Raw genomic sequence first — 16,257 nt, forward strand, 5'->3', positions numbered from 1 at the left:
AGTTGGTTGGGAATATGGCCAGGCAGCGAAAACGCGCCCAGATTCAGTCTCAGACTTTGGATTCTTTCTTTGGTGACAAAGAAGACCAAAACATACAGCCTAAGGAAGACAACAAAGTCATAGAGCCTACAACCAAAGCCTCCAAGAAAAACATGAACTGGCCCCAGGCCATAGAAGAACTCAAAAAGGATTTGGAAAAGCAAGTTAGAGAAGTAGAGGAAAAATTGGGAAGAGAAATGAGAAGGATGCGAGAAAACCATGAAAAACAAGTCAATGACTTGCTAAAGGAGACCCAAAAAAATACTGAAAAATACACTGAAGAAAACAACACCTTAAAAAACAGACTAACTCAAATGGCAAAAGAGCTCCAAAAAGCCAATGAGGAGAAGAATGCCTTGAAAGGCAGAATTAGCCAAATGGAAAAGGAGGTCCAAAAGACCACTGAAGAAAATACTACTTTAAAAATTAGATTGGAGCAAGTGGAAGCTAGTGACTTTATGAGAAATCAGGATATTATAAAACAGAACCAGAGGAATGAAAAAATGGAAGACAATGTGAAATATCTCCTTGGAAAAACCACTGACCTGGAAAATAGATCCAGGAGAGATAATTTAAAAATTATTGGACTACCTGAAAGCCATGATCAAAAAAAGAGCCTAGATGCCATCTTTCAGGAAATTATCAAGGAGAACTGCCCTGATATTCTAGAGCCACAGGGCAAAATAGAAATTGAAAGAATCCATCGATCGCCTCCGCAAATAGATCCCAAAAAGAAATCTCCTAGGAATATTGTTGCCAAATTCCAGAGCTCCCAGATCAAGGAGAAAATACTGCAAGCAGCCAGAAAGAAACAATTTGAGTATTGTGGAAACCCAATCAGAATAACCCAAGATCTGGCAGCTTCTACATTAAGAGATCGAAGGGCTTGGAATGCGATATTCCGCAGGTCAATGGAGCTAGGATTAAAACCTAGAATCACCTACCCAGCAAAACTGAGTATCATGTTCCAAGGCAAAATATGGAGTTTCAATAAAATAGAGGACTTTCAAGCTTTCTCAGTGAAAAGACCAGAACTGAATAGAAAATTTGACTTTCAAACACAAGAATCAAGAGAAGCATGAAAAGGTAATCAAGAAACGGAAATTGCAAGGGACTTACTAAAGTTGAACTGTTTTGTTTACATTCCTACATGGAAAGATGATGAGTATGATTCATGAGACCTCAGTATTAGGGTAGTTGAAGGGAATATGCATGTATATATATGTATATATATATATATGTTTATGTATATATATAAGTGAATGTGTATGTATATATCTATGTGTATATGTGTGTATGTGTATGTATGTGTATATATATGTGTTTATGTATATATATATATATATATATATATATATATATATGTAAAAGAGAGAGAGCAGACACAGGGTGAGTTGAAGATGAAGGGAAGATATCTAAAAGAAATAAAATGAAATTAAGGGATGAGAGAATAACATAAGGAGAGAGGGAGATAGGGAGAGATAGAATGGGGTGGATTATCTCGCATAAAGGTGGCAAGAGGAAGCAGTTCTATGGGAGGAGGGGAGAGGGCAGGTGAGGGGGAATGAGTGAACCTTGCTCTCATCAGATTTGGCCTGAGGGGGAATACCATACATACTCAGTTGGGTATCTGACCCCACAGGAAAGAAGAAGGAGGAAGATAAAAAAATAAATAAATAAAAGGTGGGGGGATGATGGAGGGGAGGGCAGATGGGGGTGGAGGTAATCAAAACAAACACTTTGGAAAGGGGACAGGGTCAAGGGAGAAAATTCAATAAAGCGGGATGGGTTGGGAAGGAGCAAAATATAGTTAGCCTTTCACAACATGAGTATTGTGGAAGGGTTATACATAATAATATATGTGTGGCCTAGGTTGAATTGCTCAACTTCTTAGGGAGGGTGGGTGGGAAGGGAAGAGGGAAGAGAATTTGGAACTCAAAGTTTTAAAATCAGATATTCAAAAACAAAAAAAGTTTTTGTATGCAACTAAAAAATAAGATACACAGGCAATGGGGCGTAGAAATTTATCTTGCCCTACAAGAAAGGAAGGGAAAAGGGGATGAGAGGGGAGGGGGGTGATAGAGGGGAGGGCTGACTGGGGAACAGGGCAACCAGAATATAAGCCATCTTGGAGTGGGGGGGAGGGTAGAAATGGGGAGAAAATTTGTAATTCAAAATGTTGTGAAAATCAATGCTGAAAACCAAATATGTTAAATAAATAAATTGCATTTAAAAAAAAAAAAAGATTACCGAGAGTTGGCTTCCATGTCTTGATGAATCCCCTGGAAAGACTAAAAGTGGCAACTGAGTCCATCTGCCTAGGATGCTCCCTGGATCATTTATGAAGTAGCAAGAAGACACTCCTTAAGCTAATTCATTCATATTTTTTAGGTCACTACTATGTGCCAGACACTGTGCTAAGTCCTGGAGATTTAAAAATAGGCAAAAGACAGTCCCTGCCCTCAAGGAGTTTACAATCTAGTAATAAGTTCTACTTTTCCCTTCCCTTTTCCTTGTATGGATAGATGGAGGAGATCCCTTACCCCAGATAAAACAGGGGCAGTGCCTGCTGAGAAGGCTGAGGAACTTTCTAAGAATTTCCTCATTTTGGTATAAGTAATGTAGACAAACATACATCACTTCATTTGATCCATTTGACAACTCTGTGAGGTAGGTTCGATTATTATCCCCATTTTACAGATAAGAAAAATGAGTACCAGAGAGGTGAATTTATTTGTCCTTAAACAAGGGAGGGAGAGCTTGAACTCAATGACCTTCAAAGACTCAGCCCTCAAAATGTTTGATCTGAACAATAATACATTTCAAGGGTCATGATGTCATGACATGCATAATCTATCAAGCCTTGGATTCAGTATCTTCTTTGTGTATAGTTTTAACCATAAGAAGCCTCATACTCCACTAGGGCTGGGCCATTGATCAAAGCATTGACCTAAGAGGGATTCAATGCAGAAGAGGATGAGTCTGTCTAAGTATGTGTTGGTATGAAGCCAGAGCCTCTGCCACATAAATGATGGATTATCTGTTTTGTATTATCTATTCCTTAGGATCATAGGAATGAGAGCTGGGAGGAACCTTAAAATTCATCTAGTCCAACCCCTCACTTGATAGATGAGAAATTAAGGCCAAGAGAGGTAAATGACTCTCCCAAGATCACACCGCTAATGAAAAGCAGAACTAGCTCTCCAGTACAGGTCCCAGAATGTAAATCTAGTACTGTTTCCACCACAATATGTTGTTTTCCTTAGCTCCCATTATTAGCATAGATAATCACAAGTTGTATATATATATTAGCCAACATTTATATACCACTTGAAAGCTTATAACATGTATTCTCATTAAAGCCCTGTTAAGTAGGTAGGATAGGCATTACTGCATAATTATCTCCATTTCACAGATGCAGAAACTGAGGCTAACAGATCTCTACCCAAAAGGTCTTCTGCTTCCTGAGAAAGTTAATCCATTGCCTAGATGGGGCACTAATAAGAAATATTTCAGCTAATTAATTAGTATTCATAGTCCCCTAGGAGACAGCAGAGTAGCCAAAAAATAACATATATGGTTAATATTTGTGTAGAGATGGGGGGGAAGGGATTGGCATACTTGCCATTCCCTGAAGGAGTGGGGAGCTGCAATAGGGAGGGGTTTAGGATAAAAGAGTGGGAGAAGCATCAGGAAAGAAGCTTAGGGGGATACCAAACCAGAAGTCCAACTAATCCCTCAACCAACCTTATGTTTCCCAGTTTCTAGCTCTGTCCCTATTGCTGGTGCCATTGCTGCTGATAATAAGAATAGTTATTATGATAAAAAAACTTACTTTTAAAGAATGCTTTAAGGACCTGACGTGTCATGCCTTTTAACGCAGAAGTTTAAGGCTGGTGGATCACTTGAGCTCAGGAGTTGTGAGCTGGACCATGTGAAGCAGTTCTAGTGTCTGCACTAAGTATGGCACTAATATGGTGAGCCTCTAGGAGCTGTGGCTGTTGGGGAAGGGCACCAGACTGTCTAAGGAAGGTGAACCAGCACAGACAGGAAAAACATGACAAATTAATGCTCCCATACCAATCGATTGGGCCCATGAGTGGCCACTACACTTCCACCCTAGGAAAGATAGAAAATCGTTACTGTTGTTCAGACATCTCAGTCATGTCCAATTCTTAAAGTTGCCATTTGTGGTTTTCTTGACAAAAAGACTGAAGTGGTTTGCCATTTTCTTTTCCAGTTCATTTTACAGATGAGGAAACTGAGGCACATAAGGTTAAGAAACTTGCCCAGGGTCACAGAGCTACTAAGTGTCTGAGGCTGCATTTGAACTCAGGAAGATGAGTCTTCCTGATTTCAGGCCCAGCACTCTATCCACTGTGTCACCTAGCTGACCAAAGATACCCAGTCTCAAAAAGTAATAAAATAAGTATAAAATATAATATTAAATATATACATATGATAAATAAAATATACAAAATATAAAAATAATAAAATAATATGAAATAAAATTTGAAAGTTGTTAAGATTTATAAAGCAGTGAGGATGGAAGAGGAGGAATGGAAAAGTTTAAGTACTCTGCCTCTTTGGGGGACCTCCATGTAGGCAGCAGACAAACATTTAGAATACTAATACTATCCAAAGATTTAATCCACAAATATTTATGGAGCCTCTCCTTGACAAGACAGTGGTAAGTACATATCAAGAAAAGTTAAATAAAAAGTAAGCTACAACTCTAGTGTACAATTGTGGTGGGAAAAGTACTCAATCCAAGTAGATTGGGCATTCAGTCCTTCCTTTCCTGCTAACCTTACATATTTGCCTCCCCTATAAAATGAGGAAATTAGCCTAGATAGCCTCTGCGACTAAAAAAATCTATGGTGCTTAAAAATTATTATCAAGTGCTTCGTTTAAAGGGGGCCACATCTAAAGCCATCTTAAATGGGTTATATTTTAAATGGGCAAAGCTATTCATGCACTAACAAAATCTTAGGGTCAGAAGGAACCTCAGAAGTCATCTTGTCTCACCCATAACTGGAACAAGAGTTCATCTATAACAGAGTTCATCTATAACATCCAGCCTTTGCTTTAAGAAACTAGTGAGGAAGAACCCATTCACTCTCAAGGCAGCCTACTGTGCAGGTGAAGTGTTTTCTTAATCCCTGTTTAAAAATCAGAATATTTTTCCTTCCCCAATCCTGTAGTGCCTCTCCCATTTTACATAATCTTTCAGAGATCATTGACAATGGTTTAGCAATATCGCATCTCCCAGTTTTTTCTGTAACCAGGAAGTACTTCATCCCAGCCTAGTGACTTGGACTCATCAGGAGCTGCTAGGTGATGTCTTACTATAGCCATATTTATCTTGGATCTTAACTCCCATTAGCAATATTTGTCCTGTCTTTTCCAATCCAAAGAACATTTTCCTTGGCAAAGGAAATAGTAGCAAAATGAAAGTTGGGTGGCTCCAACTTTTCTCTGTCATATTATCTTCATCCCATATACACTGCGTAACAGGCCTTTCCCATCTTTACCCTAATATAGATTTTAGACATGTACTTTTCTTACCCTTAGATTTCCTTGCCAGACTCTATCTGACCCATAGCAAGTGCTTAATAAATGACTCTTCATTCATTCATTCTTAATTTTAGCATTCCTGACACAATTCAAGTACGACCATGCTGCCCTTTTGTTTTCCAACTTGTCATTACTTCCAACTTTTGTGTTTCTTTTAAAAAATCTGTTGTTCATTGAGTTCTCTGTGTATCCACATTAAAAAAATGTCTCTCCTTTCCCCCATCATTAGAATTGTCTCCCTTTATATATTCAAAGTTTTACCCTTGAGAGCTTCCTGGCCCTCTTGAGCTGACTTATCCTTTGGAATTTTTGGCCATGGGATCCTATCTACTATTCTTTTGAACTCTATGTAATCTGCTCTCTCCAACTAAGAGTATTAAAGGTCAAATTCAGTAACAATGGAATCCAAGAGACTATAAAATTTTTGTACAAGTGAAATTTGATTTATTAGCTATTCCTGAGAACAAGCTGGAATTGGAAGTCTTTGGGTTGTATTTTTTTTCTTCTTAAGGGGAGATGACCTTGAGAGTGCTCACATGGGTTTCATATAACTTTTGCCTTGGAATTAATAATTATAGATGAACAGAAAGTCAAAGCCATCCCTTCCAAACAGGATTGAGATGTGAGCAGAGAGCATCCTTGGATCACAGGGGAAAGAAAGTTGATTGTTGCCACCACTTTATCTGAATCAGTCCCTACCATCTTGAATCTCTAAACTTCACCTACTCCCTTGAAAAGCAAGAGTAATATACTATTGGCTTGCCCGCAGACTTACAGGCACTCACAGCTGTGCCCATTTCAAATTTATTATCTCTTTGCCTTTACCATCCTCCTGACTCATGGACTTTCACAGAGCCCTCAAAGACCCTGATGGGTTGGGGATGTATGAAGATAAGATATGCAAGGACTAAGTGTGAAGACATGGTGGGTAAAAGCTTACTGATGAGACAATACTACACACATGAAACCCATATGTGAACTTTACCTAGCTACTCACCGATCCTACTTCTTGTTACTGCCTGTTTCTGATACCATGTTATAACTTCATCCAAAATATTCTCATCATTAACCTGCCCGGACAACATCTTCACCGTATTATAACTTCATTCAAAAACTTATCATCTTCAGCCTGCTCACACAACTGCACACACTCCATCCAGCCCTACTCCTTATCGAACATCCCTCACTACCAACAACTCGTTCTTCCTACCCACCCACCCCCCAATCTCAACCTTCAAGCTTTAGGAGGATTTGGGGAAGTATCTTAGAATTGACAGCCTTGTACAAATTGGACTAGGCTATTAATAAGTCCAGTGTTGTCAATTTTCTTGGTCCTTTCTCTGGTGGACACCTGAGCAGTGCAGGTATTTCACACTCAGGCTTTTTCCCAGAGGCAGTATGTTGAGTAGCATGGTTTCCTTAGAATGACTTCACACTATCATCAATTCTGCTGAATCACTGATGGTGGTGACTTGTGCCAGGCTATGCCCCTCCACTCTTTCTCCCCATGGCCTAAATGAACTCAGAGTGCAATGGTCAGCAGGTCGGCCATCGTCTGTGGCTGCTGCCAGAGATTCTCCATATGTTTTCTCCAACAGAAGACAGATGCTGTGGTTGTTCATATGGGGAGTGGTAATGTGAACTCCTTGGTGGAAAGCAACAGGGAATCCTGCAGTCAAAGAGAGGCAGGATGAACTTCCCTTCCCACTCCAGAAATGACAGAGAGACAAATGGCACCCCATTTATTCTGCTGACCAACTCAGGAAGCAATGCCAGCTTAGCCGAGAGCAGGAGAACAAGAGACAGGAAAGAGAAAAGAGTGAAGGAGATGGAGGGGGAGAGACAAAGAGAAAGAGAGGGGAAGGGGGAGAAAAACAGAGACAGTGAAACAGAGATAAAGACAGAGACAGGGAGACAGAGGGAGAGAGAGAGCAGGAAGGAGGGGGAGAGAGAAAGAGAAACTTCTTACTGGTTTAGATGAGAAACAAACTTTAAAAAACTGAAATATTAATAACTGTAGTAACCAATCTTGCCCCTTGAGAACAGATAATGAAACAGATTTCCCTCTCCTCAGCAGAGAGGTGGTAGACTACAGGGAAGAATGTTGTATACCTTGTCAAACCAGATCTTTGTATCATTTGTTTCTGCTTAACTCTTTTGTTTGCCATGAGGGAGGGTTCAATTTGGGAGAGGGAAAGGTTTATATCCAGAAGTGACTGTGACATAAAAACAAAATAATCAGCAAAACTTTTAAAATTATTTTCTAAAGAAACAAGTTTAAAATGTGGTATCATTTCATGTATCTGATCGGGGACAAACCACAGAATCTCAAAATTGGGAGGGACCTTCTGAAGTCACCTAGTCCAAGCTGGAGCCTGCCAAGGATCTCTTCTACAATTTCCTTTATGAGCAGTAATGTAGTCTTTGCTTAAAGGTTTACAATGATGGCAAACTTACCACCTTACAAGATGTCCCATTCCACTTTGGGACAATTCATTGTTGGGTCAGGAAGTTTTGGTTGTTTTTTCTTTTATGGAACCAAAATCAGCTTCTCTGCAACTTTCATTCATTCCTCCTGGTTCAGTCCTTTATGTTCACATAGAACAAGTCTTATCCCTTTTCAAAAGAGCAGCCCTTCAAATACACAGAAAACAGCTATCTTGACACACCTCAAGTCTTCTCTTATCCAGGATAAACATCCCTTGTTCCTTGGATCAATTTTCTTAACGCATAGTCTCCAGCCTTTCACCATCCCATTCACTTTTCTGTGGTTCTCTGTCTCTCTCTGTCTGTCTCTCTCTCTCTCTCTCTCTCTCTCTCTCTCTCTCTCTCTGTCTCTCTCTGTCTCTCTCTGTCTCTCTCTCTGTGTCTCTCTCTGTCTCTCTCTCTCTCTCTCTCTCTGTGTCTCTCTCTCTGTCTGTCTCTGTCTCTCTCTCTGTCTCTCTCTCTCTCTCACACACACACACACACAAATTCACCAGGTCATATGGAATATATTCTTGTTTGCCACAAACCTCAGAGCTTATACACAATTTCTTTATGAATTAAACCCGTAACTCCCCTTTCATTAAGGGCTTTGTTTTGTTTTGTTTTGTTTTCACAAGTTCTTAGTTAAGCCTGAACTACTCTCGCTGGCCCATTCCAAGTTGTATCTTCACAAAGCTCCTGAAGACTTCCTTCCATTGGTTTCTGTGAATGCCAACCTCTTTGTGTTGAAGAATTGAGCAGAAAATGATAATACAAAAATTATGTTACGACCATTCCTCTATGAATCCCATGTATTCAAGCTGGCCTACAGACTCAATACTTGAATGAAACCAGATTACAGGCAAGTAAGAATCTTACCACCACTGATAACCTGATTTTAAAAAGTACCTGGACAATTTTTCAGTCATTGAACTTCTTCTGTAAAGGCCAAAATATTTCTATGGCAGAGGAAGAAATGGGGGATGGGAGGGGAGAGACAAACAGAGAGAGATAGGTAGAGAGAGAGAGACAGACAGAGACAGAGAGATAGAGAGCCAACTTAATGGAATTGCTGTTGGTTCAGATACCAATAAAGAATCAACGATAGGGAATGGATTTGTGATTTAATTAGTACTGAGAAATTCCAGGTGAGAAACTCCTTCTATCAATACAGGTTGGCATTACCTCTGCACCTTTTGATCTTGAGTTGCCTAGGACACTAACAGGTCAAGTCTTGCCCAGGGTAACACATCCATCATACGTCAAAGGCAGAACTTGAACCCAGCTCTTCTTTGCTTCATGAACAGCTTCTGTCTAATACACCACATTACCTCTCAGTGAAGAATTAAAGAATATAAAAAGGAAGTTACTCATCTATGCCAAAAACAGAACTAGAGACACTGTCACATTGTTGAAAGTAATGGCGCAGGGTGAAATCATACCTATTAAGGCCAAGTTTTGTTTGTTTTTCAGGATAGACCACTAGCTAGTTTTCATGACTAGATAATATGATTTTAGCACTGAATACCACTGAGACTAACCTCTTCATTTTACAGATGAGTTAACCAATGCCAAGAGAGTTTAAGTGATGATGAAAATCACACAGTCTAAGTGATAGATTCATCTAGGGGGCTCCATAGTGCATTGTGCTGGGCCTGGAGTTAGGAAGACCTGAGTTCAAATCTGGTCTTAGAGGCTAGCTATGTGACTCTGTGTTAACTTCCTCTTGCCTCAGGGATGATAATAGCACCTGCCTTCCTGGCGTTTTAATTTAATTTAATTTAAATTAAATTAAGAGGCTTTTCTATTAAAAAAAGAAAAAAGATTCAATCATCGGGTACTCTAGCACCAGATTCATTGCTCTGCTCTTCTCATTGCTGAGTTCAGGTTCACCATGGCGCTGTGAATACACCTCTGTCTATTGATCATGAGGGTAGAAAATAAAACACTCCAGCCTCAAGGAAAGGGTTGTCTTGGATCAGGAGTGGTTCGTGTGCGTGTGTGTGTGTGTGTGATGGGCCCCCTTTGGCAATCTGGTGAAGTCCACAGAACCATTCATAAAATGATGTTTTTAAGGGCATGCAATAAAAATGCCTAAGATTACAAAGACAGCCAATTACTTAGAAATATAGTTAACAAAATACACCTGTTCTTAAAAGCATATACACAGATCACCTGAAGTGTTCATTAGATCATCTCTGAGGTGCCCTGGGACTTGGGGATATGGTGATACTACTATCAGCCCAGAGAAATTTAGAGAGAGCACATGCAGAGGGGTACCAGGGACCATCACTCTGACTATGGTAATGGGAGCTCAAACTGATGAAGGTATCATAAATGTACTTATCTGTTTTCATGATGTCTTTCCCCAGTAGAATATAAGGTCCTCGAGGACAGGGAAATATTTTGTTTTGCCTTTGTATCTCCTGGAAGAGTGCCTGGTGCATAGCAGACATTTAAAAATTCCTTCTGAATTGGGCTGAATTAGGATATAGGAGGAAGGAATTCTGTGAGCTACTGGCTTTCTTTTCTCTTGCTTCCCAAAGTGCCCTAGAGTTGAATGGGCCTGGATGCTTGTATGGGATTGATGAACATCCCATATGACATATATCTATCTAGAGACAATATATATTTATATCAATGCATGTGCATACAAGCTCACACACACACACACACACACGCACGCACACACACACACAGAATCTGTCTTACAAAAGAGTTCATTCTATACATAAGGTGTCATTTATTGGCCAGTGGTTTATCCTGAAAGAACCTTGTAGGTCAATGGATGAGATCTGACACTATCCTGGATTATTTTTCTCTCTCCCTCTGTTTCTTAGACAAGGTTTTTTTATAGATGATGCTAGGAGAGGCTCATGGGCGTCTCGTATTCTACTGCTGGTCCCTTTTGGAAAGAGAAGCTGCTTATGGAAAACCTCCCTTTCCGTCCTAAGTCAAGACATTCCTCCGGTGATTGGGGAAAAGAGCCCCCTCCCTGCATCCATGCCATTTGGAAGTGATTAACATCGAGATACCCTGACAGAGTGAATGATGCTGAGCCCTCACTCCTGGATCCCAAGCAACAAACACACTGGGAGTTCCCCACCCCCCAGTCCTTGGCATGAGCTGCTGTATAGTGCTGCACAATTCCTCTCGGATCCTGAATTTTAAGGATTGCCTTCCACTTACTGACGTATGAGATCAACTTTAATAGCAAAAATCTGGCACTGTGAAGGCACCTTCTGCCTACTGAAGGCCCCCAGGGGCAAATCCAAGGAAGTCCTGGGAGGAGGCAAGTAGACTGACAGCTCATATTTCTTTTCCAGTCTGTTATATATGTATGGCCTGTCCTTGTCTCCTCCACCTCTGAGCAGAATGCAACAATAACAATGCTTCTTTCACCTTCTCAAGACCCCACCTGGTTCTCCCAGGAGGCTCTTCTAGTTAGGAGGCACCCATCCTAGAAAATGCCTGCAGACAATTGCTGATACTTCTGAATTCGCCTCCTCCTTTGTTGTACCCAACACCTTTCCTGCATGGGAAATGTATGCCTGACATCACCAGGATCTTAAAAACCAGTGCACTGATCTCCCTTCTTCACTTCCCAGACACATAACCATAAGGTCCCCAAGCCCTGTGGAGATGGGGCCAACATGTGCTGGTGATTAAGAACAACTAACAGGCTCAGATGAACATAAAGCAGAAGGAATATACTTAAGCTGTAGTCCAGAAGAATAATCAGAATGCTGAGAAGGAGTTAAGCCAAAGAGTATACCAAGGCTAACAAATCACAAAGCAGCTATAAAAGGGCATTGGTCAATGACAATTTGCCCCATGAATTAAGGTGTCTTCATATCTCCTCCAAACTCGGTTGTATCTGCCTAACTGACCAAGGCGATGATCACCTCTTTTTTCTCCAGGTTCTGAGATAAAAACGGTCCCTGCCTGTTGACCTAGCTATACTGTCACTGTTAGAGGGTAAGAAGACCCTGCCACCAATATGACTGTGGACAAGGCAGATTCCTCATCTATAAAATAATGGGATTGGATTAAATGATCGCTAAGATCTCTTCCATTTCTCACATCCTCTGGGTCTTTAATTCTTCCTAAACCTTGGATAAGTCAGCCCTGGAGTAGAAAACATGACAATCACAGGGCTGGAGGTGATCATATAATAAAATAGGCCCAGGAGGAAGAGGGAAGGGGGCAACAATTGAACAAGTTTGAGGATGTGCCTAATCATGGTTCTCCTTACCCTCCAACCCCGCTCTATACCCCTTTTATAAGAAAATGTGGCTTATTGGGGTGAATGATTAGAAAGTGAGGGAGAGTTTTCTGACAAAGTGCCTGGGACACTTGAGGTAGTCCTGACAGTGGTTAGGTTTAAAGAGTAATTTCACTTGAATGGCAGAACCAAAGAATTACGAAACGTCCACCTTTCCTATTTCCACACACTCTGGTTATAGAAACTGACCATAATATGCCCAGGAAACAGAGAAATGCTTTTTGAACAAGATTATTTCTTTAGAAAAACTATCATGTCACCAAAGCAGCGAAAGACAAATAAGGGAGTCTTAACTTGGAGTCCATAGACCTTCAAGAGGTCTGTGGATAGATTTCAGAGTATCCAGATGGGAATAAAATTCTTTTTTTTTAATTAACCCCTACCTGAAATTTAATGTTTCCTTCAATTATTTAAAAACACAATTCTGAGAGTGGGGCCATGGGCTTCCCCATCCTGCCAAAAGGATCCCATATCACACACACACACACACACACACACACACACACACACACACACACACACACAAATGTAAGAATCTCTGATTTAAACTGAAGACTTTGTTGTAATGAAATTTGCTGTAATGAGATTTCTCTTCTGCTCCCCTCCAAATGTATAGTATATGCATGCTTATTCTCACTTTGCCACATTCTCACTCAATTCCCCACTCATTTCTAGCTCTAATCTTTGCTCATTTATACTACTTTCTATATACTATTGAATACATCATTCATTTATACTAATTCTAAGGTTGAGTTCCCATTCTATGCCCATCTCAACCTGTTGAAATCAGACTATTCTTCAAGACCTCACTCAGATGCCACCTCTTACGTGAAGTCTTCAGGACCACCCCACCTTTCAAGCCCAAGGCTCCTCCTTAGAATTTATATAGTACTTTGTTTATGCATCTAAAATGTTTCTGAGGCATCACAGAGGGATGGGAAACAAACACTGGATTCTGAGTCAAGAAGCCAAGGTCATTAATAATAATAATAATATATTTATATAGCACTTTAAAGTTTACAAAATACTTTCCTCATCAACAGCTAGACCTGGTACTTCTGCCGTATACAGATGAGGAAACTGAGGCTCAGAAAGGTAATTGTCAGACCCAGGAATGAAGCCAAGTCCTCTGAATCCAGGGAAAGAAGAAAATAATCATTTGTTAAGCAACTAAAATGTGCCAAGCACTTTGCAAAGGGCTTTACAAGTAGTATCTTTTTCACTTCTCACAACAGCCCTGGTAAGTAGGTGTTATTATCATACATTTTACAGTTGTATATTATGTATATATAATATTTATGTACAGTATATGTATTATATTTATACATATATGTGCATATGTATAAATGTATATTATACATTTTACAGTTGAGGAAACAGAGGCGGATAGAAGTTAAGTGACTTGTCCACAGTCAAACAGTCAGTAAGTGTCGGAGGCTGAATTTGAACTCAGATCTTCCTGACTCAACGCCCAGAGTTCTATCTACTGCATCACTGAGCTACTTCTGCTAAGTTTAGCATTCTTTCTACCATACCATGCTCTGTCATTTACTAGCTGTATGACTTTGGATAAATCAAAGATGTCATCTAGGTCTATGAGCCATTATGGTTCTATTTTGCATAGTAATTAAGCTTATGAAGGCATAATCCCTCTCCCGTTTACCTATGTTTTTCCCTCAGCACCTGACCAGTTCTGTATTCATAGTAAGAGTTTATTAAAGGCTGAATCACAATGAAGTATATGCTTCAGTGTCTTTAGTTTCAAGATAGAAGTATTGTTATTGACTTCCCCCAGAAGGTTAGCATAAAGAGAACAAAATCCAGAATTATTTTTGCTCCTAAAAGGAGCCCAAACCCAGGTTTGGTTCAAGCCTCTGATAAATAAGAAGAAATTTCCAGCATCTCATAATAAGAGAACTCCCAAAACCTTCCCTCTACTACATTTTAAAAAATTATCTATAGTGGATATGAAGGATGCTTTGTTCTTGAGATTCCATTATGTACACAGGAATGAAATCTGTTAGAAAATCACAGATTTGGGGCAGGAATACATGTTGCAGATCACCTAGACAAGCTTTCTCATTTTAAGAATAAAAATTGAGACCTAGAGATGTTAAGCGATTTTCCAAAGATTATACAAGTTAGCATGGCCAAAGGAACATTTGAACCCAAGTCCTCTGACTCCAAAACTAACCCTCTTTCCACCGTACTATGCAAACGACCACTTAAGAATCCTTTATTCATCACCAACCACCAAGGCTCTGATATGTTTTTAAAGATTCTGGGATCTCTTGAGACTTATCTTGGCTAAATAAATACATAAGTTATGAAGGAGAGGGGAGTACTGAGGCAACAAAATTCCTCGTAATTCAATGTTAAGGAGGCAAAAGACCACAAGCTCCTTCTACAATGGCCAGAGTAAATCTCATCTACTCAGCTGAGTGTCCCTGGAAATGTGTGTTCTGTACAACTATATGACAGCAGACAGGAACAGAGTGATAAATACCTGCTCTGAAGTTCCTAACTATGTGAAAAAAGTGTCTCCTGTGTGCCAAGAACGATTTTTAGCCCAGTCACCCTCATGCTACATTCTCAGTGTCATGTGAGTGAGCCTGAGGCATAAATGCACTGAAGTCTACTCTTAAAAACATCTGGCTGTTTCCCAAATCCAATCTGGCTCAATTCTGAACCTCACCGGGAAGAGAACCTGTCCCTTGGGATCCCATGTACTGCAGCCAAGAAGTTAAGAGCCCACCTATCATCACCTAAGAAAGAGGTTCAGAATTAAAATGTTAAAATTATAGAAACTTCCTGGAGACCCCATTGAGAAGGGTTCTATATTACTTTGGAAGTCATAGGATACATGAATCAGTGGCTACCCAAAACCCAAAGGATCCCATTAAAAGCCTTGGCTGCATTTTATGGTGCCTTTGACCCATGCCTTTATATTTGGGGGGAGTGGGAAGGGTGGAGAGCTTCAAGTAGAAGGGAAAGAACATTGGATCTTGGGTCAGAGAATCTGGATTTGCATCTCAGTTCTACCTTCTAGCTACATGACAATGGGCATGTTTGCTATTTGTAAAATGAGGGATCGGACTAAACTCCAATACAGCTATAAATCCTATGATATTTTGAATCGAGAAACCTGTGTTCTAGTCAAAGATTTGCCATTACCTTGCTGTATGCCTTTCCACAATCACACAACCTTTTTGTGCTCAGTTTCATCCTTTACAAAACAGAAGTTTGAATATGTGATTTTTGAAATCCCATGAGTTTGAGGATTGCAAGTTTTGAGTTTAGATGATAAAACTTAGATGGTATAGGTCATTTAGTCTGATGCCCTCCTTTTACAAATGAAGAAGATGAAAGTTGGAGCTTTTCCAAAGAACGTGAAGATAATGATAGAACAGAAACTTGAACCTAGATACAGTACCCTGATTTAGAATTCAATGTTCTTTCCAGTATGCCATGTTTCCTCTCCAATCCAATCCAAATGTAATAGAATTCAATCCAAATCAATACATAAATATTAAGTGCAGGGTACTATGCTAGGCATTGAGGATACTAAGACAAAAATTTCAAAAACAGTGATTACCCTCAAGGGGTAATATACATTTCAATATACATTTGAATGTTTCCTCAAAAGCAGTGATTACCCTCAAGGAACTTACATTTGAATGTTTCCTCAGTATCCTCATACAGGTTTTGAACCCTGTTCCAGTCCACGGCTCTTATAGCAAAGACAAAAGGGAGGGAAAGGGTCCATGTGCCAACTCAGAGACCAGGACCAGTCCTAAATGTCTAAATTAACCCAGAGAATGAGGAGACAGATTAAAATCTTCAACATCCTCCCTCCACAAAGTAGGAGGGAGGGGAGCTTAGAAAGGGGT

General features: G+C 40.0%; 1 protein-coding gene across 1 annotated transcript in view; it reads right to left on the minus strand.

Annotated features, from left to right (window-relative positions):
* LMX1A (LIM homeobox transcription factor 1 alpha) overlaps positions 1 to 16,257 on the minus strand; it is a 191,426-nt gene that overhangs the window by 126,024 nt on the left and 49,145 nt on the right. The gene's annotated exons all lie outside the window — the stretch shown is intronic.

This window comes from Trichosurus vulpecula, chromosome 4 (genome assembly GCF_011100635.1).
Source record: "Trichosurus vulpecula isolate mTriVul1 chromosome 4, mTriVul1.pri, whole genome shotgun sequence".
Taxonomy (NCBI): Eukaryota; Metazoa; Chordata; class Mammalia; order Diprotodontia; family Phalangeridae; genus Trichosurus; species Trichosurus vulpecula.